The sequence below is a fragment of the Petaurus breviceps genome, unplaced genomic scaffold (genome assembly GCF_028583685.1).
Source record: "Petaurus breviceps papuanus isolate PSGF00001 unplaced genomic scaffold, PetGlider_PUasm1.0 90625, whole genome shotgun sequence".
Taxonomy (NCBI): domain Eukaryota; kingdom Metazoa; phylum Chordata; class Mammalia; order Diprotodontia; family Petauridae; genus Petaurus; species Petaurus breviceps.
Window position 1 is genome coordinate 5,511,699 of NW_027187289.1, and position 25,249 is coordinate 5,536,947.

The window sequence follows — 25,249 nt, forward strand, 5'->3', positions numbered from 1 at the left end:
GTCAGTGATGGATGAAGTATCATCATCTTTTCTCTAGCTCTGCTGTTCTTGGTACAGATATTACTTGTGTTCCCCTTTTTACATTGATAGACCCACTGTGAACTGCAAAGTGTTGTCATCAAATGGAGATGATCATTTAGACCACAGATTCAGTCCTTCTGGGGTTCAGTCACTTCGAGATTTAGCCACTCCTTCAGGCTAACTGTTTTACTGCTTGTTTTGTTCTTTTTCATTAAGTTTCTGTTTTAGTCACTAAACCTCTCACTGCCCCCAAGACAAGCCTTTGAAGCAGGGGTTGTTAGCTTTCTGTATGTCAATCAGGGATGTCTTTGGCAGTCTGGTGAAATCTAAAAACCCCTTTTCAGAATACTGTTTTTCAGTGCATTAAATACATAAGATCACAAAGGAAACCAAAGAAGTTATTGAAAATAAAGATTTAATTTTTTCCCACTCAAGTCCACAGATTACGTGAAATCTCTGTGAAGCCCTTTAATGTCAGTCGACCTCATACTAAGAACCCTTGCTTTTAGGCTGCAAACTATGGAAGAGTTGGAAAATGGTATGCCCTAAAACAATGAAATTAAAGAATCCAGACCAAAATAAAACAAACTAAAAAGCCCTAAACAGAAGGTAAAGAAAATAAAGATGGGGCAGCCAGGTAGCACAGCGAGTAAGAGCACCAGCTCTAGTGTCGGGATGACCCGGGGATCGAATCTGGGCTCAGACACTTAGCACCCACCCAGAAACACCTGGCCGTGTAACCTTGAGCAAGTTACTTAACCCCAATAGCTTAGGGGCGGCCAGGTGGCTCAGAAAGTAAGAGTACCGGCTCCAGTGTCGAGATGACCTGGATCAAATCTGGGCTCAGATACTTAGCACCACACCCAGAAATAATAACTGGCCGTGTAATCTTGAGCAAGTTACTTAACCCCAATTGCTTTAAAAAAAAAAAAAGAAAAGAAATATGAATTGTTAGTGATTATAAAGCAACTGTGCTTATCATATTCATGGGATGTTGAGGCTGTTAGGTGGTATAGTGGAGAGAGAGCTGGACTGTCCTTAGGAAGGCCAGAATTCAGATTCTGCCTCAGAGAGTTACTTATTGTTTGACCCTAGGCAAAGGTAACCTCTCTCAACCACAGTTTCCTCTTCTGTAAAATATGGATAATAATAGCACCTACCTCATATGGTTGTTGTGAGCATAAAATGAGTTAATATATATATATATATATATAAAGTGATCTGTGAAACTTAAATCACTATATAAATATTATTATTATTATAAAAATAATGTGGGCTTCTGTAAGAGGACTTGGGTGATTTTGAATGGGGCTATGTTGAAATTAGTGTTTGGAAAAGGAGTTTATTAAACAAATGAAAATCTGTTTATACCTTTATTTCAAATTAAAGGTCTACATAACGGTTTCAGTTAATAATGAACCCTAAGGGGGAGCAAAATGTTTCTCCCAGAAGATTTTAAGACAAAGCTACCATCTGTTCTATAAGCTTAGCCTTTTGTTTCTGTTTCCAAGTCTTTTTAAAAATAATATATAAAATTCTCAAAAGAACTTAACATGATAGAATGAAGCTTACTGCATCTTTTTTAAGGTAAGGTTGGAAAAAATAATGAAGTAATTATTAGATATTATAAGGCTTCCCTCCTCCCCCATATAAAGGCAAATCCTACTTCTTCTAAAGCCAAGCATTTTCCCAAACTAAGTTTTCTGCACTAAAGTCCTACTCTGATGTGTAATCATGGAGTCACCTAAGCCTCAGTTCTCAAAGGCTATTCCAGTGGAATACAAACTGTGGTAGGCCCTACAAAACTAGACACTTGGGTTAGAAAGACAAAAAGGTAGCCATCCTGAACACAAGTATCTCTAAATAACAGCCTGCCTACATAAAGACTGATTGCAAAAAGTTTATCCATCAAGTAATGAATTCTGCTGATCAACCCAATTCACAAAGATAATCTAATAACTGGTTATGTTATATTATGTGTTGGCGAAAGGAATACCCATATAAATGAAATCCTTCACCCTTGAATTAATGAATAAATAATTCATATTCTTAAACAAAATAGTTGATTTGTAGCTATGGGGAGCTATGTAAAACAGAGCAGGGTATTAATAGAACTAGCTATGTCCTAATTCAATTTTTAAAAACCCTCTAAATATGGTATCACACATACATATACTCCCCCATACATACCTTAGCTTTCTTTTTGAAAGAAACCTGGACAAAATATCTTGGAAAAATATAACTTTTGAACATAAAAAAAGTGTAACCACTGAATGATTTCTTCCTTAAATACTGTTTGTTTGAGAGTAGAGGGAAAGGGGAAGAGAGGGGGGACAATGGAAGGGAGGGAAGGCTGGGGGGGGGGGGGGAGGGGGGGGGGGGGGGAGGGAAGTTTGAAGTGCCCACTTTTGAAAAGGGACAGGATCAAAGTAGAGAATAGAACAAGTGGGAGGTGGGATAGGAGAGAGGGAAATATGGTCAGTCTTTCACAATATATCCACTATGGAAATGTTTTGCATAGCTACTCATGTACAATCTGTATTGAATTGCTTGTCTTTCCAGTGGAGGTGGGTGACAAGGGAGGAAGGGAAAGAATCTGGAATCCAAAGTTTTAAAATCAAATGTTTAAATATATATACATATATATATATACAGATTATTATTAATATTTTACATGTAACTGGGAAATAAGATATACAGGCACTGGGGCATAGACATCCACCATGCCCTACTGGAAAGTCAAAGGAGGAATGGGGGAAGATATGGGAGAGAATAGATTGGGGGAAGGGATATTCAGTGGGAATGCTGTTTTGGGGTGGTGGGTGAGTAAAACTGGGGAGAAAATTTGTAACTCAAAATCTTGTGGAAATAAATGATGTACATTTTAAAAATGAAAATAAATAAACAAAATTCTGTTTGTTAGCCTGTTTGTTGCCAAGTAGATATGATCAGTTTGTGTTCAAACCATCATTTACTTAGGTAAATAAGTAAAAACTCAAGAAGTGGAGATAAAATGAGAAAAAATATTGCATCTATATTTATCTATAGCTATCTACCTATATAGGTATCTGCACATTTATGTATATGTGTATATATATATATATACACATATATATCATTTAAATGTATTTGTATCTGAAAATTCCATTCTCACAAAGATTTCACATTCTATCACAAAGTCTTCTAACTGGTCAAAATGTCTAGTTCCCTTTTCATGCTTAAAAATGAATATCTGTTTTGTTTTTTCTCCCTTCAGTAATCCTTAGCATTGAAAGAAGATCCCCCATGATTGGCCTAGCTAAATTATCCTTTTAGGTTCCTAAGAGCTTTATTGATATCCTGTCATACCCTTTCTTCCTGGCTGTGGATCCTAGAAATATCCTCATTATCCTTTTCTTGAATCTGGATGGGGGTGGGGTTCCTAATCTTCATGTAACTGACTGCCAGCACTGACTCATAAAGAAGTATGGTGAAGCTGGAAGGTTTATTAAATTACCTAAATGATTTCCGATCCCAGAAAGTAATGAGTTACTAGGTTTTGAATGTAACAACCAGAATACTGAGGATAGTGAAGAAGGCAAGTGGAGATTCATGGGCAAATAGAAATATAGTAACATATGAATGTTAAAAGAAGTGGATATTTTCCAGAAGTTTTGAAAAGATCTGTTCAAGGTAATAAGCATTTATAAAGTATCTTCTATGTATATGGTATTATTCTAGGCATTGGGTGAGGGGAGGATACTGGGACAACAAGGAAAGACCCCATCCCTCACTGAGCTCACACTTTACTAGGAGAATACAAAATGTATACAAATACTTAAAAAAATAGAAAGCACACACAGACATTTTAGAGTAATGTGGGAGAGCAATAATGACAGGGGACATGGGGAAGGACCTCTTATGGGAAATGAGAATTGAGTTGATCTTAGAAGGGAGACACAAAGAGGCAAAGATGAAGAGATAAAGAATTTTAGACACAGAAAGGAGAAACTGAGTCAAATTGTGAAGGGCTTTAAATGACAAATACATGAGTTTGTATTTGATGAACTCTGCAGCCAAGGTGTCAACTGGACTGACCCAGCCTCTAATCTGTGAATTTCTGGAGCCAAACAGAACAGGCTAGAGACAGAAGAGTCAGGAATCAAATAGAAGTTTAAATTCAAAGTTAAGGGAAAAGGCTTGCAAGCAAGAACACATTCACTGGGGTCCCACCCCTAGTGGGGGACCCAAGGAGATGTGGAGGGATCTCAATATTTTGCAATGAGTTGTAGCCCTGACCATGAAGGGTATTACACCTGGTATTTCTAATATCTTGAAGGGGCCATCACCAGTCATCTTGACATATGTCTTGCCACTGGACTCTGAATGACTCTGGAGGAGAATGAGGCTGATGACTTTGCACAGCCCTGGCTCACTTAAATCCAATTCACTTGCAAGTCATGACATCACCCTCCTGATGTCATTGGTCCTCTTCCAGAATTAATGACAGAATTACTGCAACTTTTGCACAAAAAAATAAGATCTCTGCTTTGGGTAAGATCATAGGGAAAAATGTGTGAAATTGGTGCTTTCTTATACTCACTATCTAGAGAATAGTACAACTTATACTGACTCTAAATTAAATTTCCAATTACCAAGCATTTATTAAACTCATATTATGTGCTAGGTGTTGGGACACAGACAGTTCCTGTCCTCAAAGACCTTACATTTTATAAGGGGAAACAGCATATAAATAGATAAAATACAAAAAAAATCAAAATATATACAAAGTGATTCTTGAGGTAGGGGTGAGTACTAGCAATTAGCAGGTGGGTCTCAACATAGACTTCCTGTAGAATGTGACACTTGAGCTGAGTTCTGATAGAAATTAGGGATTCCAAGAACAGAAAGTGAAGAGGGAATATATTTCAGGCAAGGGGGCCAGACAGCCTGTGCAAAATCACAGAGATGGAATATGGAATGTATGGGGAACTGTAAGCCAGACAGCTGGGCTGGAACATGTACTGTGTGAAGCATAATGTTCAATAAGCCTGAGATCAGTGCTAGTCTATACTGTAACAAAAGCCAAAACCAGGACCAGTAAAGTTATAAGAAAATAAATGCTGACTCAAAATAAAGAATTTTCCATTAGAAAATTCAAATCTCCAATCATGTACCAGATGGCCTCTAAGGTAGTAGGAAACTGTTAACCAAATGTATTCAAGCCTAGAGACTAAGGCCTTACCCAAGGTCATACAGGTAATGTATATTTCCTACTCCATTTTACTGAACCAGCTCTCAACTTGATTTCCCTCAACTCCTATCTGTTAGAAGGCAGCCTAGAATAGTGAAAATGGTGCAGCACATGGAGCCAGAAGAGAGCTGTGTTCAAGTCCCAATTTTTATATTTTTTGAGCTGCATTTTAAGTATAACTACTTTTTGAGGTCTTTCTGTACATACTGCCAAATTCAGAAGGTTGCAAGGAATATATAAATATATATTATTGTCATGAGGAATATATAAAATATAAAGGCTCATTATCCATTCCTGGCTCCAATTCCTTGCCTCTTTTATCTGAACCATACTGGTGTGGTAAGAGAGACATCATACCTTTCACCTTTCCCCATATTCAACTTATAAATGCTCTCTGTCTGCTTTCTTCATTTCTGCTTGTAAGATGCTGATTATTGTTGGATAACATAAGGAAAATATATTTACTGAATGCACCACAAATGACCTACCACTTGACCAATGCAATGTCATTTTCTCAGTCTTCTAATCCTCTTTGACCTCTCTGCATTTGACACTTCATCATTTCCTCAAAATTTTATCCTTCTTTAGCTCTTGTGACACTTCACTCTCTGCATTCTCCTTTTGCTCTCTTGAATCTTCTTCCCCTATCAGTGATCCCTTCTCCCTCTCTCATTTCCCAACTATACCCATGTTCCAAAGTTCTGTCTGTCCCCACCTATTCTCTGACTTAGTTTTTCTTTCCTTTGCTAACTCAGCTACTCATATAAACTTTAATTGTTATATTACCGTTATGCTGGTGACTTCCAAATCAGTATCTCTAGTATCAAGCTCTCTCCCAAGTTTCAGGCTCATATTTCTAAATGACATCAATGAATTACATGTACCTCAAATTCAACATGTCCAAAATGAAACTTATCATCTTACATCGTAAAGCTGATGCTCCTGACTGCTCTATTTCTATCAGTTCTACTACCATTGTCTTGGTGACCCAGGGTTAAAGCATAAGCCCTATTTTAAATCTTCCCTCTGCCTCATTATCCATCCCAAGACAAATCAAATCACATATCTATAATGTGCCAAGAACTTTTTTAAACACTGAGGATGCAAAGAAAAGATAAAAACAAACAAAAAACCAGTAACAACAAAAGTCCTTGTTCTCAAGGCGCTTACACGCTAACGTTTTAGTGTATAAGCTAAACATGCAAACAACCTTGTACAGACAAGATACATGCAAGGTAAATCGGAGATAATCATACAGTAAAGGCATTCAGGATACATAGAAAGGCTTCCAAATCAATAATCTTTGTTAAGTATTTTACACAGTAGTTGGCACATAAACAGCATTTAATAAAGATAAGTTTACTTCCCTTCTGCTATTTCCTTGGAGATGATAGCATTTTAAATGAGACTTCAAGAAAGTCAGGGAGGTCAGGAGGAAGAAAGGAGAAGAGAGAACTTTCAGGCATAGCAGACAGAAATACATGAAGGCAGAAGATGGATTGTCATGTGTGAGAAAGAACAAGGAGTCCAGTGTCACTGGATGGCAGAGTATATGACAGAGAGTAAAGCATAAGAAGTTGGGAAAGGTAAAAAGGGGCCAGATTATGAAAGATTTTGCATACTAACCAGGATATTAGATTTTATTTTGGAGGTAATAGGAATGTACTATATTTCACTGGGGCAGCTAGATGTTGCAGTGGATAAAGCACCCAGCCTGGAGTCAGGAAGATTCATCTTCCTAAACTGAAATCTGACCTCAGACTCTTACTAGCTGTGTGATCCTGTGCAAGTCACTTAATCCTCTTTGCATCAGCTTCCTCATCTGTAAAGTGAGCTGGGGAAGGAAATGGCAAACCACTCCTGTATCTTTGCTAAGAAAACCCCAAATGGGGTCATGAAGAGTCAGCCATGACTAAAACAACTGAACAACAGCAGCGACAACAACAGGAATTTATTGAATCGGGGATGGTTGACATGGTCAGAGCTATGCTTTAGGAAGATCACTTTGATAGCTAGCTGAAGGTAGAATGGACTGGAGTGGGGAAAGACTTGAAATACCTAGATGAACCAGAAGGCTATTGTAATAGTCCAGATATGAAGTGATGAAGACCTATAGCAGGATGATGGCGGTGTCAAAGGAGAGGAGTGTGTATAAAATAGATGTTACTAACATAGAATTGAAAATACTTTATTTTATTCATCTTTTCTTCTAAATTTCTCTCATATATGTCCTTAATACAATCATCATGCTGTCCCTTCCCAAATGATGTATTGATTATTATCATAACCTCCTCATGGATGTCCCTGACTCCAATCTCATCATTAAGCAGTCAACAATAATGCTACTGTTTGATCATCTTTCCCATATTTTAAAGGGTCCCACATTGCCCCCATAAATTTATCCAATATTAAACACCTTTCAAAATTTGACCCCCCTCCCAACCTAATTTTCCCACCTCAACTTCTATTATTCCATTTTGTCTACATCCATCAGCAATCAAAATACTGGCGTTTGCATTGTGACTAGCACATGCACTGGATATCTGACCATGGGCAATTCACAAAATCCTTTTTACTTCATTTTCCTTATCTGTAAAATGAGAGCATTTGGTCTGATGGCCTCTAAGATAATATCTAGCTTCCTATATGATTCTAAGATCCTATGATGATTGGTCCTTCCCGTTCCAGAGAGAGCTGGAAAAAGGGAGAATGAATCATAGGACATTCTGGAATAGTTTCCACCAGCTCGCAAACAGCAAAATAGAAAGGAAGCCCTCAGAATTAAAACTGAAGCACCTCTCATTTCACACAAGCTTATCCCTGATATACACCTGAATATCATTCACATAAATCCTCAAGGAGATAGACAACTTCCTGTCTAATCTGGCTGCTGTTGGATAGCAAAAAGAATGTAGACTTAATGGATACTTTTCCTTCCATCAAAGAAACCTGAATCCTTTCCATGACTATTTGGGCACATAGTATAACCCATTTCCTTGAGAGATGGATTAAAGCCACATTGAAAATATGCTTATCAGTTTTGCCATTGATACTAACAGTTAAAACACACTGCTGCTTTTTGTCCTCACTTCTGCAATTAGAGATTATTTGGAGATGATCTTAGGACCTCTTTTTACAAGGAAACTGCCCACATTTTGCTTCTTTTCTCTCCATTCATTTCAGCTTGCTTTGGTCTGCTTACTAATTTCTCTCCCAACTCCCACCAAATAAGAATAGTATTATTGCAAAAACATAATCTTTCATGGATGGTGGTTTACACAGCAGGACCACAGCAACCACATAAAACTGGCGAAGAAATGAAGGAAGTTAAACATTTCAAAGAAATATCTCCAAAGAAAGCCTCTTCTATCTGTTTTTCTTTTTTGTCAGCACAACTGATTAAAAATAAGAAGCAGTTTGGCAATTTTTACATTAAACCCATCACAAATCAGAAAAAAATACTATATATTTTTCTAGTTATTCCTTCAAATACCTCCAAAAGAAGGGCCATTCTCACAAAAATTTATTTTTAAAAAATTTGTCAAATACAGAATTTTTTTATATAGGGTTTTTTCTTTCCAACATCTATGATGGCAGATCCAATAACATTTTATCACTATGTTATAAATTTGAACCTGAAAAGGACCTTTAAAGTCACAGGATCATAGATTTGGGGATAGAAGGAGCCTGGTCCAATTTCCTTACTTTGCAGGTGAGGAAACTGAGACCCCCAAAATTAAGCAATTAACCGAGTCACATAAGTAGTGACAGCAAAGCTAAAGCTTAAACAAATATCCTTCGCCTCCAAATCTAATATTATTTACACTATCTCACTATTTCCCCTTCTTCAACTCTCCATTTTATAGACTGAGAAAACTCCTGGCTCCCAAAATAAAGCAGCCTATGAGCTACTTAAAGAAAAAAGGAGATGAAAAAGCATTTCTATCACCTAGATCCTGGTATGATTATGAATTAATATCATCTAAAAACATCTAAAATATATTGAGCTGCTACATTCACCCTCTATACTGAAATGGCAGTATGATAATTTAATAAATCTTTTTTTTAAAAATTCATTTGTGTTTTGGAAGGAATAATACATGCATGTCAAAGGGCTTTTTCCCTCTTCTGAGTACTTAGGGTTATCAGTACTAGGAAAGAATGCCTACACCATAGGGTAAAATTTTGGGTGTTATATGCTTTTATACTCAGACACTTACTAGCTGTGTGACCCTGGGAAAGTGGTTTAACCTCTGTATGCCTCAGTTTTCTCATGTGTGAAATGAGGATAAAAATACCATCTACCCTGTAAGGTTATTGTAATGTTAAAATTGGATAATACTAGGGTGGCCAGGTAGCACAGCGAGTAAGAGCACCGGCGCCAGAGCCAGGATGACCTGGGATGAAATCCGGGCTCAGACACTTAGCACCCACCCAGAAACACCTGGCCGTGTAACCTTGAGCAAATTACTTAACCCCAATTGCTTCAAATAGAAAAGAAAAAAAGAAAAAAAATTGGATAATATTTATACAGTGCTTTGCAAACACTTAAGATACTATAACAATAGTATCCATTATTAGAGATGCAGCTTTTTCAAGAGGATGTGATGATGGTGATATATGCAGGAGTGAACAAAGTGCAAGAGTTTGAATAGAGAATATAAATTGAAGCCCAGGGAAGAAAAGGAAACAGGAAAGGAAATTGTCAAACTGATAGGAAAAAACCATAAGAGTACAGTGTTACAGAAGCCCTCCCTCTCGCCCCCAATATAGGAGGAATCACTTTCAAAAGATATGTTCCAATCATGTAACTATAACCTTTATATTTAAGATGAAATCCAAAGTTGAAATGAATCTGGAGCTAATTTTCTTTGTATTCCAACTGTGATTTGTAGTGTTTGTACTTGTGTGTTTAGAATTAATCCAGCTTTATAGGTATATTATCTTTTCCCTATTTTGGGAGCATTGTTGTTCTGATTAATTCAATAAATATGCAGTAGGTTATTTGTCTAAAATGATTGAGGAATGGTAAACTCTGGTTAACTGGATATTCTGATTAAAGAATTGTCTTTAGTTAAACCATATGCCAATTTTTTTTTAATGTACTTATTACTAAAATTATACTGAATTAAGAAAGCAAAGAGGGGATGGTCCACAGTGCCAGATGAAGCAGAGAAGATGACAAAGATTAGAGAAAAAAGGGGGGGAAATGTTTTTCATGATCTGTTTTAGGATGGATTTAGCTGTGAAGTGGTCATTAATCATATGAGAGAGCTACATCAGAAAACAGAGGTAACTGAAACATACATTGCAAAGGATAGAGGATTCCATTATACAGAAGTAGAGGCAGCATGTGCAGGTTATTCTTTCTAAAAGTTTGTCAATTAAACATTGTCCCAATCTCTTTTCTTAAATTAAAAAGAGAGAGAGAATATTATATGAAAATCACAGGCCATGGAAAAACAAGTAAAATTCTTTGTAACTTTAATGAATATCAATATCAGGCTAACTTTAATAGTTATATAAAAACACATGTTCAGAAGTAGGAGAGGGTAGTCAAGATGGCAAAGTAGAAACAGGACTTCCTCAGGGCTCTGGCTTCCACCTTCCCCAATTCATGTAAAAGGTGACTCTGAACAAACTTTGGAGCTACAGAACCCACAAAATGATACAGAGAAGCTAACCTCCCTCTGAGGACAGCCCAGGAAGCCTACAGTAAGCGGCCAGGCCAGCACTCTGGGAGCCGAGGCCAGTGCTCTGGGAGCCGAGCCCAGCCCCTCACAAGTCTGAGGTTTTAGCCCCAGGGAATACCTGACCAGCCACTGGCTAGAGGAACTTCAGATTGCCAGCAGCTGTGTTAGTTTCCAGAAATATCAACCAATAGGTACCAATGACAAAGTGAGAGGTTAGTGCAGTGTGGACTTTGGGATCCATTAGTTTGGGAGTGTGGTCGGCCTTTATCCCCCGGAGGGAGAAGCTGCTGAGGAACTGCAGCCATACAGCCAATACCACATGGCAGCTTCAGCTCCTGGACTACAGATTGTAGGGGGACCAAACTACTAGTATGAGGGGTAATCACTCTTGCTTTAACCTACTTGGATCTGGATTGTGGTCTAGGGTGGAGGTCTGGGGTATGTGACCAGCTTACCAGAGCATGTGGAGGCTTCAGAGAGGACAGCCAACTAATACCTTTGGTAGCTGAGAAAACCCCAGTGTTTTGGATAAAGCTCCCCTGTCTGGTAGCACAGTCCTACTGTGGCAAAAAGCCCAAAAGTCAAGTAATAGAGTGGCAACATGAGCAGGAAAAGGAAGCAAACCAAGCAGAGCAATCCAACTTTACACTCCTATTTTGGGGACAAAAAGGATGAAAGCATGGAACAGGAGGAAGACAGTGAAGTCAGAACTCCTACACCAAAAGATTCCAAAAAAAATATGAGCTGATTCCAGGCCATAGAGGAGCTTAAAAAGGATTTTGAAAATCAAATAAGAGAAGAGGAGGAAAAACTGGGAAAAGAAATGAGAACAATGCAAGAAAATTATGAAATGAGAGTCAACAACCTGAATGAAGAAAATAACACCTTAAAAATAGACTAACTCAAATGGCAAAAGAGGCTCAAACAGGCAATGAGGAGAAGAATGCCTTAAAAAGCTGAATTTGCCAGATGGAAAAAGATTCAAACAAATGAAAAAATAGAAGACAATGTAAAATATCTCACTGGGAAAACTACTGACCTGGAAAATAGATCCAGGAGAGATAATTTAAAAATTATTGGACTACCTGAAAGCCATGATTAAAACAAGAACCTAGAAATCATCCTTCAAGAAATTCTCAAGGAAAATTGCCCTGATGTTCTAGAACCAGAGGGCTTCTGTATTCCTCAAAGCACTGTGAAGAGGGCTGAATATATAATATGTAGCCAACTGATATTTGCTTATTGATTATAGCATTAAAATAAAGCCTATTAGGGGCGGCCAGGTAACACAGTGAGTAAGAGCACGGGCGCCAGTGTTGGGATGACCTGGGGATCAAATCTGGGCTCAGATACTTAGCACCACACCCAGAAATAACTGGCCGTGTAACCTTGAGCAAGTTACTTAACCCCAATTGCTTTAAAAAATAAAGAAATAAAGCCTATTCCTTGGGACCTTGTCTTCCCCACCATTCCTACAAATGTGTTGTCTCCCCCACTAGAAAGTTAACTCCTTGAGAGCAGGCATTCCTCATCTGCTTTTGTTTGTGTATCCTCAAGTCTTTGTGAAATACTTGGCACATAGGAGCTCAATAACACTTTTCATTTATTCACTTGATCAAGATTATATTACTAGATAATTTCTGAGCTGAGATTCAAACTCAGATCTTTTAACATGAGCAAGAAAAGCCCAGTATTCTTTTGGTTATCATGCTTCCCCTCACTGAGAATAACTCACATCCATAGAGTGCTATAATATTTACAAAATTCTCCCCTTTACAAACCTGTGAAGTAATATGACAAAGATAATTTACCCCCATTTTGCAGATGAAGAAACTAAAAACCTCTCCATCCTACTCTTAAATACAGTGATTTTATGACCTTGAGGAAATGAAATATTAACTGATTTCTCTCTGAATATTGTATGATTTGATAGTTGTTGATGACATTTAAAATTGAAATGCATTTTGCAATTATTTTTCCTATTCTCCAGGAGATGCATCATATGCTCTGACATGGAAAGAGTTCACAATTGCTAGGTATTCATTTGTCTTAAATGCATTCTTTCATCTTTTGAACATTGGTAGTCTAATTAATTTAATAAATATGCATAGTGGTTGGGGAATAGTAAGCTCTGGTTAACTGAATATTCTGGTTAATTGAGAATTACTTTAGAGATCATATTCCAATTTCCATAATTCACTTAATACTAAAACTATACTAAACATAGTTCAGTCTATTTTAGATAACTCAGAAGACATTTCGGAATCTTGTAATGCCTAAGGGTCATGAACTTTAATTTTCATTGCTTAACTTTTTTTTTAAAGCAATCGGCGTTAAGTAACTTGCTCAAGGTTACACGCCAGTTATTATTTCTGGGTGTGGTGCTGGGTATCTGAGCCCGGATTTGATCCAGGTCATCCAAACACTGGAGCCGGTGCTCTTACTCACTGAGCCACCTGGCCGCCCCTATTGCTTAACTTTTTAAAGTTTATATGCTTTGAATTCTGAATAAATGACCCTTACTCTAATGCTGTAATCAATAAGCAAATATTAACTGGTTGTGTATTATATGCTCAGCACTCTTCTAGCTATAGAAAACACAGATTAATATGATAAGGCCTCCTCAACATTCTATTTGGTAAGATGTGACTAACACTCATACCACTAGTACTCACAAAGAATTCTATGGAATTGTATTAAATGATATGACAGAAATTATAAATAATTTGTAAATAAATAGGAGTGTAGTAATTAGCAAAATCTTCAAGGGACCTTGTATAAATGAAATATAATCATGAAGGATGAGTAAGATTTGGGTAAATAGCACTATAAGGTAATGATACCTTTAAGTTAAAAGAACATGAAGAAAGATATGATCAAGGGTGATAAAAGTAATAGTAAAAGAAGTAACCACAATATTAATAGTAGTAGTAGCAATAAATAATAAAATATAACATTTATACAATGCCCACCATGTTCCAAGCACAGTGCTAGGCACTTTACAAATATTATGTAATTTGATCTGCACAACAACTCTGAGAGGTAGGTACTATTATTATCTCCTTTTTACAAATGAGGAAAGTAAGACAAACAGGAATTAAGTGACTTTCCCAGGGTCACACTGCTGGTGTGTGTCTAAGACCATGAACTCAGATTTTTTTTTAATCCAGCCCCAGAGTTCTATTCCCTGTACCACAAAGGATAATGCACTTTGAAGTCTGTGAGAACATAGGCTTGAATAGAACAAAGGTTGATCAATTTAGATTAGAAATGCAAAATATGTCAAAGATTATGGAAGCTTTGAAAGCTAAACTGAGGAATTTATATTGGTATAGTAAAAAGAAGTTTTTATGTAAGACAGAGCTTGACATTGAAAAAAACACAGAAGAATAAAATGAAAATTCTAAAAAGTTCCAATCTGATCCTGAATCATAGTAGAATAATGAACCTGGGGTTTAATGGCATTGTCAGTGGAGCACAAGCTTCAGTGGCTTCTATGATGCTGGAATGGTTGTGAGTATGGTTTTGGTAACAGACTAAAATAGCTTTCAGTGGAGCAGTCTACCAAAGTTTTGAGAAATTTATTATAATGGGGATTTCTTGATCCTATATGGGTTGGGCTAGATTTCTGTCAAGGTCCCTTCCAACTCTCATATTCCATGATTCCCTGTGGATGGTGATAATACTCTTGTTGGCTAATAATATTGTTTTTAGCATTTGTTATCCTACCAGAACTATTGTATGTGACTGAAAAACAGAATAAAACTGCCTGGGGTGGGGAGGTGGTGGGATTAAAATGAATGTTTCACAAAGGACACTATGGGTGAATGAGCTACGATTTGTAACTACTCAGGAATTCTGAAGAAATGGATTAACACAAGTCATCATATATGATCACAAAAGAAGGTCAGCTGATCATATAGTTAGGGTAAGAGAAAACAGTAGAGAGCCCAAGAGCTCACTGGTATAAAGGCCTTCTCTTTCCCCACCTCTTTGTATTAAGTGGGACTTCTATGGTAAATTCACAGGAGGACATGAACAAGAGTCATGCAGGAGGAGCAGGCATGGATGTTTGAAAACTGTATCCTTGTAGGATTGTAGAATTCATGAGAGTGTCGATCTATTTCAGCAGTTGAAAAAAAATGACAATGGTGTGTAGGGTATATAGGAGAAAGAGAATGAGTGACCAATGACAAATGCGTCAACAATCCACGAGTGAAGTAATCAATAGGACCTAGATGGCAGCAATGGGAATAAAAATGGGTGAAACATTTTGAAAAAAAAAATCCACATGATTTTTTGACTGATTATTGGGAGTAAGGGGATAAAAGAGTTAAAAAAAACCATCACAAACATCACAAAACTTTATGACTTGGCAATAGGGCAAATACCAGTTTCTGAATAAATTCACTTTAGTTTTCCTAGATAAAATGACTATTTTGTGTTTCTCTTTCCCAATGAAATATTTTCAAGCAGTTATTTTGAATAACCAATTTTCTTCACATTTTCTCTACATCTCCCCTGGATTTTGTTGTTGGTATGAAATCCACATGATATGTTATAACTTCTCTTCATTTTTTATTCTAGAATAATACACAACTCATCTCTTATTAGCTCTGAAAGGTATACAATTGAAAATAAACTAAACAATGGTGGCATCTAGAATTTTATAACTTTAAATATGATGGTAAAATCTGTGACTTTAAATATTGCATTTCATTTTTATAGACATTATTTACCTGAGATGAGTTCATGTCTATACCCATCCCAACATTCTCTAAACATTTCATAGTAGAAAGAACATGGAAATCACAGTCAGACATGGATTTGAGTGCTGTTTCTGATCACTAGCTTTGTGACCTTGAGTAAGGCACTTATTTTTCTGAATCTCAGTTTTCTTATCTGTGAAAAAAGAATAACACTTGTGCTATTCAGCTTATAAAATTATAAGAATCAAATGAGACAGTGTATTTTAAAAGAGTGTAATTATAAAATACTATAAAAATGTATACTGTTTTTATATCCTTACAGATGTTCCTGAATATGTTTCTTATAGTTTCTGCTATACAGTGTCTTAATCATTTGTATTATTGCTTAATTTACCTTATTAATTGACTTACACTCATATTAGCCTACTTATATTTGTTATAAAACCACTCAGAGCAAAGGCAAAACTAAACACTAAATTCATTCCAAGCTGTAAGCTACATAATTCTTCTCAGTAGGAATGAGTTTTTTATATTACTATATGGAATATAAAAATTAATGTATATGTTTTAATTAAAGAGTTTAAACCTTTAAAATAAATGGCTATCTATTTGGAGAGTCTTTTACATGAAATGTCCTTTTTCCTCATTTAAAATTTATAGCAGGGAAAATAAATTGGATATAAAATGGGGGAGGGGAATTACATTGACCTCTAGGGAAACATATTTTCAAAAATCTTTCAGATCAAATAATTAATGACTTGCTTCACTGAACTGGAATATCTGTATATCATTTAAAAAAAAGAAAATGTTGATATAATTTTAGGGATACCTTCTAGGATACAAATTAGAAAAGCCAAAGGCAATCTCCCTTTTTTACTTATAAATTTAGAAATCTACAGTGTTAAGTTCCAAAAAGAACTGTCTCAACCAGTCACTGTTGTAACATCTCTTGAATATGCTCCCTCTCCTCTGATACTTCCTCCAACTACCCCGGTATAGCCCCTCACCACCTCACTCCTAGATGACTACAATAGCCTGCTGGTTTTTTTCTGTCTGTTTCTCCCCATACCAATCTAATCCTTCATTTGGCTATGAAAGTGACAACCATCTTAAATCTGCCCCCCCCCCAACAAACTCCAGTGGCTCCCTATTACAACATCCTTTTGTGTTCAAAGTCAATCTTACCCCATACTTTCCCAGACTTCTACCTTTTATCCTGTGACACTGGTTTTCTTGCTGTTCCTCAAATGACATTATCTCTCTCTGACCCCATGTCTGGAATGCTCTCCCTGCTCATCTTCATTCACCTCCTGGCATCTCTGGCTTACTTTAAGTGCCAAAAAATCCCATTTTCTATAGGAAGTCTTTCCTATCCTTTCTTAATTCTAGGACCTTCCCTCCATTAATTATGTCCTATTTATCCTATACATCGTTTGTAGGTAGTTGTTTGCATTCAGTCTCCCTCATTAGATTGTGAGATCATTGAGGGCAGAGACTGTCTTTTACCTTTTTTTTTTGTTTTTGGTATCCCAAGATCTTAGCACAATGCCTGGCATATAGTAGGCATTTAATAAGTGCTTACTGATTGACATTCTTGAGGAATTTTGATAACTATTGATTAGCTTAGGTAAGAATGGAAAGTATGTAAGTTTCTAAGTTAAAAATACTGTGTCCAACTTTAATTTTTCCATTGCTTAATCTGTGTCTATGTGTTTTTTGTATATATAACTAATATTGACAGAGAACATTTTTAGAGATGAAATTATATATATATATTTATATATGTATATGTTCCTGTAGCTACAACCACACTGGCACACCCAGAAATGGCTGCTAGCACAGGTTCTTAGATCTGCTTTACTAGGAAAGAGAGTGTTCAAGGGGTCAACAATCTTTTTTAATTACATTCATTAGTTCAGGGGAAAAGTCAGCACAATAAACTTTAGAGAAAATTCAAACAAAGAAAAGAGGAAATATAAGCAGAGAAATAAAGACCAACAAACAGGGCTTCTAACTGTCTGAGAATTTAGCAGAGATCAACAGACAAATCCAACTGCCTGACCAAGGCCATACATACATAGTTACCAGAGAGAGAAGCACTAAGCATCTGGGTTTTTTCAAAGCCAGGTGGCTCCTTAATGGCTATCCAGAGTCTCATCTGGCCAAATCACTCTCCCAATGACTGAGCCCCAAAGCAAAATGCTAAACTCAGAATATATATACCTTTTTTTGAGCCAGATGGCATCACTACCCTTATGACTCAGTGCCTAATTAGAAATCAACAAAAGGTGTGAAAGCCCTACTACAATGGAGTCTCCTGAAACAAACTATTAGTGGTCTGGCAAGATCTTAAATCCTATTAACATTACAGTTCTCTATATACTGAATTAGGATCAAAGTAGGGACTGAAAGTAATGCAGAATGATCATGATTCTTTTAACTGTTCACATTTAATTTTGAACACATTAAATAAGGTCATAGGGAACTTAACATCACTCCATCAATAAACATTTATTAAGCACTTTTTATGCATCACAAACCATAGACTTCAAAGACCATCTAGTCCAGCCCTCTATCTTATACACAATATTCCTGACAAAGGGTCATCTAGCTTCTTCTTAAACACATCCATTGAGAGAGAAATTCTTACCTTGAAAACTAGTCCATTCATTTTTTTTATATAGATCTAATTGTTAGGAAAGTCTTTCTCATTCAGAATGAAATATGCTTCCCTGTAAATTCCACTCACCAGTGCTAGTGTAGCCCTCTAGAGTTACACAAATTAGGTCCAGAATACAGCATAATTAAGTGTTAAGATATGTGAAACAGACTATTTAAGTATTGCAGTAATTCTGAGGAAAGAGAGACTACTATAGATTAAAGTGGCCACATATGGCAGAAATGTTAACAAACTTTGAAATGCCTTTAAAGAGATAATGAGGCCATCCTTCCAAATGTGGTTGGTAAAGAGCACTAGTGGCATAAAAAGTCCAGCCTATTTGGCCCTTGGGGAATTTGTATTTCTGAAGTTTATCAGAATTCCTACTACTCTACAGGACATCTTTCTGACCCAGCACTCGCCTGGAAAATAGACCCCAGAGGATTGGTTTATTTTTAGCAAACTGCATCATTTTAATCTTATTCAAGTAAATTTGTTTTATTAAATTCTGTGGTTCATGACTTTTATCACAATCCAATCACAACTGGACTGTCCTAAACTAGGCCTGGCCCAGAACACGTCTGAAAGTTTCATGAATATTGAAGGATGAGTGAGATTTGGAGAGGTAAGGAATGTTCCAGACAAAAATAAATCTCTTCAGGGGTGGCTAGGTGGCACAGTGAATAGAGCACTGGCCCTGGAGTCAGAAGAATCTGAGTTCAAATCTAGCCTCAGACACTTAACACAAAAAACTAGCCATGTGACCTTGGGCAAGTCACTTAATCACAATTGCCCTGCCTTCTCCCTTCAAAAAAAAAAAGCAAAATAAAAAACAATACAAAAAACAACAACAACAAACAAAAATAAATCTATTCTTTTGTAAGGGAAATGAGCTGCTTTATACTTCCTAAAACGCATAACCTTTCTTCCAAATCTGATGACAACACCCTTAACCAGGTTCAAGTTTGTTTGTTTGTTTTCGAATGACAGACACTGAGTGATATAAAGAGGAATACTGAATGTGAAAAATTCTTCTGGGGGAACAATAACAATTCACTGATATAGTGCATTTAAATGTTCTTCACAGCAACACTGTGGTATGGGCAACACAAATATCAGTCTTATTTTACTGATGAAGATACCAATGCTCAGAGAGGTGAGGGGACCTATTCACCACCACACAGATAGTGTCAGAGCAAGGATTCAAAGCAAGGTGTCCCGACTCCAAATTCAGCAGACCATTTCCCATTATGCCAACTATAGCAGAGGCTTGGCAATTCATGGGGCATCCATTCTAAAGATACCTCAAAAGGAAAAGTCTGCCAACAATAAACTGTATCATCCAGCTAATTAAGATGAAAGGGAAGACATTGGAGTTCAGTCAGTACATTTCTTCCTCTCTCTTTTGCCTCCTTTTTTTCTTCTCTTTTGGCTAGCAGGCTGAATAATGCAAGTGGAATCAACTGAAGTGGAAAGAATAGTCTCAACTGAGGGCAGCTGAGTTTGATAGACAAACTGTTTCCCATATTTAATTTGGTCTAGGTCATTTCTCTCATTTTGATAGTGGATACAGTGATAGCCTTGGTAAGCCCCATGCTGGAACATACCAACTATATGACCCTGGACGAGTGGTCTACCTACTCCTTTTGTCCCCAGAAGCCCTTAAGACTACAAAGTATGGAGCAAGATGCTGCTAGACCTGTAAAAGTAGAGAAAATTTCCTCGGTCCTTCCTTATACCAAAGTTACAAGTTTTGTATAAACAAAATGTATAGCAATGACTTTTGGTAGCACACACAAAAATGTCTTTTGTAAACGGACAAAATAGGCAGTCTGTGATGTTCCACCTCCCTTTCTGACTCATTCTGGAGCTTCCGACCTCCTGTCTCGTAGGATTTTGAACTGAAAGGAACTTGGAAATTATCTATTCAGATAACTGACATTTTACAGTAAAGGATACCAAGGCCTAGGAAGTTTAAGTAACTTGCCTGAAATTAAACAGAAAAAAGAAAAGAACAAACAAATCCATGTAAACTAGCAAATATTAGACATGGGACTAAAACTAAGATCCTCTGAGTTCAAAATCAGTCTCCTTGCCACCATGCCACTCTGTCCCCACCACCATTCCTTGTCCAGTCAACCCAGATCTACCTAACAAAATATTTCCTCCATCCCCCTGTCACAGAGTTCCCCTTCCTTGAATGTTCAGCAACATTAATTTGGATACTAATCAGATTATATGATTAAAATAACTCACAATGCAGGTCAAATAAGGGTTAACCACCAGGACACATTTGTATTAAAGAAAGATTTATATTTCTTTATATTTTATATATTTATATTCTATAAATCTTAAGACAACTATAACAAAATGCAAAAAAAAATATAAATTTATCAAGCAAACTAACTCTCTAATTGGGGGATATACTTTAGAGAAAAGAAGCTTCAGGTGCTTCCTTCTCTTTTTCCTTACCTAGTCTTCCAGGGAAAACAAAAAAGTCCTTGCTTTGGGGGAAATCTAAATTTTAAATGGCTGAATATATGTGTATGTGTGTATACACATGCACACATACACACATATGCACACATACATTATAGATATACAGTATGTATATAGATGCATCATATATATATGTATATATATATACACACACACACACACACACACACACACACACACATAGGTATATGCTTATAACCATGAATCTTCATGTAGGAGAGTCCCTTATATTTCATAGCTTCTGAATCCTTTCAGGGAGAAGCTTAGAACTTCAAGTCTTCATGTGACCAGGGGAATCAGCCAAATTCATTCTGTTTTGAGAATGGCAGCTTGTGCATTGGATTTTTTTTTAAATTTTTTTTTGCTTTTTGGAGGGCAATCAGGGTTAAGTGACTTGCCCAAGGTCACACAGCTAGTTTTTGTGTGTGTTAAGTGTCTGAGGTCGGATTTGAACTCGGGACCTCCTGACTCCAGGGCGGGTGCTCTATTCACTGTGCCACCTAGCTGCCCTATCGGCAGCTTGTGCATTTGAAAGAACTTTGTGAAAAATATGAACTAAGCCTGAGAGAGCCCTGTCATTTACTTTTTATGTTGTCTTCATCATTCTGTTAGTGAAACCAAGCTGGATTTGTTAAAAAGTAATTCTGACCTTATCCTGGTTATGAGTGTAGGCCATAATATTAGCCTAGAAAAGAGGGCAAATAAATTCCAGATGCTGAAAGGAAAGGGATTTTCCACACTATTAATGTCACATGCCCTCATTCAAAATAGTAATTTTAAAAGATATTTTATGTCCTTATTGTGATAGTGTCTTGCAGTGATAATAGTGTCTTAAAATGCCAGTCAAGGTCAAATATAGCAGCAACAATTCTTAAGGCAATGAGGTAGATATGTTCTAGAGTATGAGGTTTGTATGATTATATTCATATGCCAAAGCTGCTTTAGAATACACTGGTATTATTTTAAAGAGAAAATAAAGCACCTTTTGTAACCTAGAATATAAACATAGATACATAGGAAGAAAGGACTGAGAAATGTGTCTCCTGGCCAAAAGGGTAAAGAAAGGTAATTGATGCTGCTATCTATTTAGTGACTGATTCCCCCCATAAATCTAAAATCTATATGTGACAGTTGTAGAACTTTTCCCTGTTTGTATAAATAAATGTATCCACAAAAATTCTGATGCTTATCTTGTTTTACAACCTCAAAGAAACTGATAAAGAACATTATCTCTAGTTGAAGTTTTTGTAGTTTCCTTGACTAGAAAGGAAAAAAAAACTTAATGGATCCCATTTGCTATGATTGATAAAAAAGAAAATGGTTCCCAAACCTCCTTTTGGAGTATTTCACTCCAAAATGATCTTAATAAATTTTTAATGTGCCTTTTTCTTTTAGGTTTCTATCTAGGACTGTCATCAAGACAATAATCAGAATGTCTAAATTTTCACAAGAAATGACAACTCCAGTTTTCACAAGGCTGTATTGACTGGAGAAGACAAAAGACAGAACTCCCCCTAGAAAATCTGTCCAAACAAGATTCTCCCAGTGTGCTGTCCACATTCTCAAGAACCTTTGAATTTCCAGTTTCTTCTCCAAAGCCACACTTTCAGTTGTGAATTCAGTTGTGAAAAAATACAGTTTTAGCTCTTACCCGGGTTGAGGTCTACCACAAAAGCCTGAATGGCAGAGTGTTCCATCAAGGTCCAAAAGGAAAGAACCATATAAGACAAGCCAAATAGCTTGCAAATACTTTCCTGTGGTTAGAAATTTAGAGAAGCCATGGTTTTTAAAGGTGTGACAGCTGAATATATCTATTTAGCATGCCAGTTCACCTGTGTATTAGGCTGAGTGGTTGACCACACTACTACTTTGTTTCCTCTCTGATTTAATTTTAAACCACAGTCATGGCTATGATAATATCAATAATGAACAATAACATATCCATCAAATTCTGATCCACTATTCAGCGTTCCTTAGGAAAGTTTGTTCTTATTTTTAGTCACTAGTTACATTTTTATTTACCATAGCTCTTTGAGGTGTGAAGTCACTAGGATTATTCCCATTTCACAGATGAATTTGAGACACAACAGATTATCACACATTCAGAAGCAGATATAGATTCAGGGTTTCTGACTTCTTGGTCTATGTAGAAAGTCATATATTTTCTCCTATAAAACCCTACCACCATCTCAATTCAGGATTCTAGAATTGGTGAAGGGTAACCATCCTGAGAAAGGAAGAGGGACAGGAAAGGTAAAACCTATTACTGACTGGTCAAGGAAGAAGCGGAAGGATTAAGGCCAGACTCTCCTTCCCACCAGGATCACTAAGGGCAGCTGAACACACATACCCCAGTTCTTTAAGGCTCAGGGATGCAAATGGTGTAGCTAAACCAGGAAGATGCATTGTATCGGTGGTGGTCACCCTAAAGAGAGATGCTCAGCAGCCCAATGAATAAAAAGGAGGGCTGATAAGAAAATAGCAAGCCAAGGAGGCAGGGAGGGTGGAGGAGGGGCAGCGCGGCCTCCTTTGGAACCGACCTGGCGCAGAAACTTCTCTCCACACCTGCAAACAGCAAGTCTTCCCCTGGAGTAAAAGCAGCAGCAGTGGGCCTGAAGAAGCCACCCGGGCTGCTGCCTCTGAGGGAATCGACCATTCCCCTCCCGGGCTTCCAGCAGCCTTCTCTCCCCCACCCCCCAGCCCAACTGCACCTGGAGCGGAGACAGGCCTGGGGCTTGACCAGGGGAGAGATCTCACAACCCCTCAACCTCAGCGTTTAACACAGCCGCAGCCAAGGCCAAAGGAGCCAGCAGCCCGGCTCCCGGCTCCCGTCTCCAAAAAGACAGCTCACTGCAGGGGACAGCCAGGTTGGGATGGAGACTGAGGAAGCATCCCCATCCCCAATGGGTCGCAGCTCACACGGAGACTGACTGTAACCCACTCCTTCTACCCCTTCCCGACCTTTGGCCGGGGCAGCCGGGAAGGAAGACCCCCGGGGCAATGCGGATGCACCCGCATCCTCCCACCTGCCTCCGCGCCTTAGTCTGCCCCAGCTCCCCATCACCCCCGCCCTCCCTCATTCCCACTGCCAGCCTCTGGCCCAACCCCTGGGAGATGCAAAAGCGAAGGCGCATCGCGGGCCTCTAGCGTCCGAGACCCTAGCCTCCCCCCAAACCACAGCGGCGACGACCAACCTGTAACCCTAAGAATAACCATGGGCACGGGCATCGCGGGGAGGCGGCGGCGACGGCGGCCACACCGGGGAAGCTCGGGCCGGGGAGAATCGAAGCCGGGAAGAAATCAGTCACCAGGGCGCGCGCGGCTCCGACACAGGCGGAGACTCCCCAGCACCTTACCTAGCGCAGCTCCCACCCGTCATTGCGTGATCGAGGGGGGACTGGTGGCTGTGGCTCTGGGGCTATTTTATTCATGTTGTTACTACTGGGCCGATGATTATGATAGTGTTGGGGGGAGTGAAATTGGGGGTCTGGGGGCTTCTTTCTTTTTCTCTATTTTTTATCTCTTTTTTTAAGTTGTCTTCCCTGCAGGGTCTGCAATGATGCTGTGGGCTGAATGGAGGAAGTGAGAGAGGAAGCAGAGCTGCAGTTGGTAGGGATAATAAGGGCGTCGGTAGTGGCAGGTTTTCTCTGTGACTGCAGCCTTCAGTCTCACAGCAACAGCTGGCATCTTCTAATCTGAACACTACTCCCTCTCCCCCCTTTTCTCCTTCTCCCCCTCTCTTTTCTTTTCCCTCTCAATTTCTCTTTCTCTCCTCTCCCCTCTTTGTCTCTCCCCTCTCTGTCTCTATCTCTCTGTCTCTATCTCCCTCTCTCCTTCCTTCCCTCCCTCTCTCCTCCTTTTTCCCTCCTCCCTTCCTTCGAATTCTCCACCACGTACTACAAGGAGCATAAACATGGCAGGTGTACACCAGAGACAGGCAACATGACATGCATGCACCACTATTATCTGAAAATTAAAACAACTCTAATATTTTTCATATATAGATAAAAACATGGCATAGTGATTTTCGTGCTATACTCAAAGTAGGAAGACCTGGCTTTTAAATCCTGCCTCTGGCATTTGCTAAACTGTGAAAGCATGGGCAAATCACTTAATCTCTCCAAGTTTCAGTTACATTATCTGTGAAATGGGGACGATAATGCCTGTAATACCTACCTTACGGGATTTTGAGGCTCAAAGAAGATAATGTATGTAAAGGACTTTGCAAATCACAAAAACAATATTGGTTGAGGCGGGGGGGGGGTTGGGAATGGAGGGGGGGAGATGGCGGTGGTATGGGGATGATGGTTTTAGCTATGATGATCATGGTGAGGATGCCCCTTTGACACTTTCTGAGTGCCCAGTGGGTTAGGCATTTTTCCTCCCTGAACTTCAGTTATCTCATCTCTAAAATGGAGATATTAATTCCTGTAGA

At 38.1% G+C, this 25,249-nt stretch overlaps 1 protein-coding gene across 1 annotated transcript in view; it reads right to left on the reverse strand.

Annotated features, from left to right (window-relative positions):
- The window catches only part of NALCN (sodium leak channel, non-selective), a 558,956-nt gene extending 533,917 nt beyond the window's left edge, over nt 1–25,039 (reverse strand). Inside the window, exon 1 of the mRNA XM_069064204.1 lies at nt 24,009–25,039. The gene's annotated coding sequence lies outside the window, so the exon portion shown is untranslated. The remainder of the gene's footprint in view (nt 1–24,008) is intronic.
- Nucleotides 25,040–25,249: the final 210 nt, after the last annotated feature.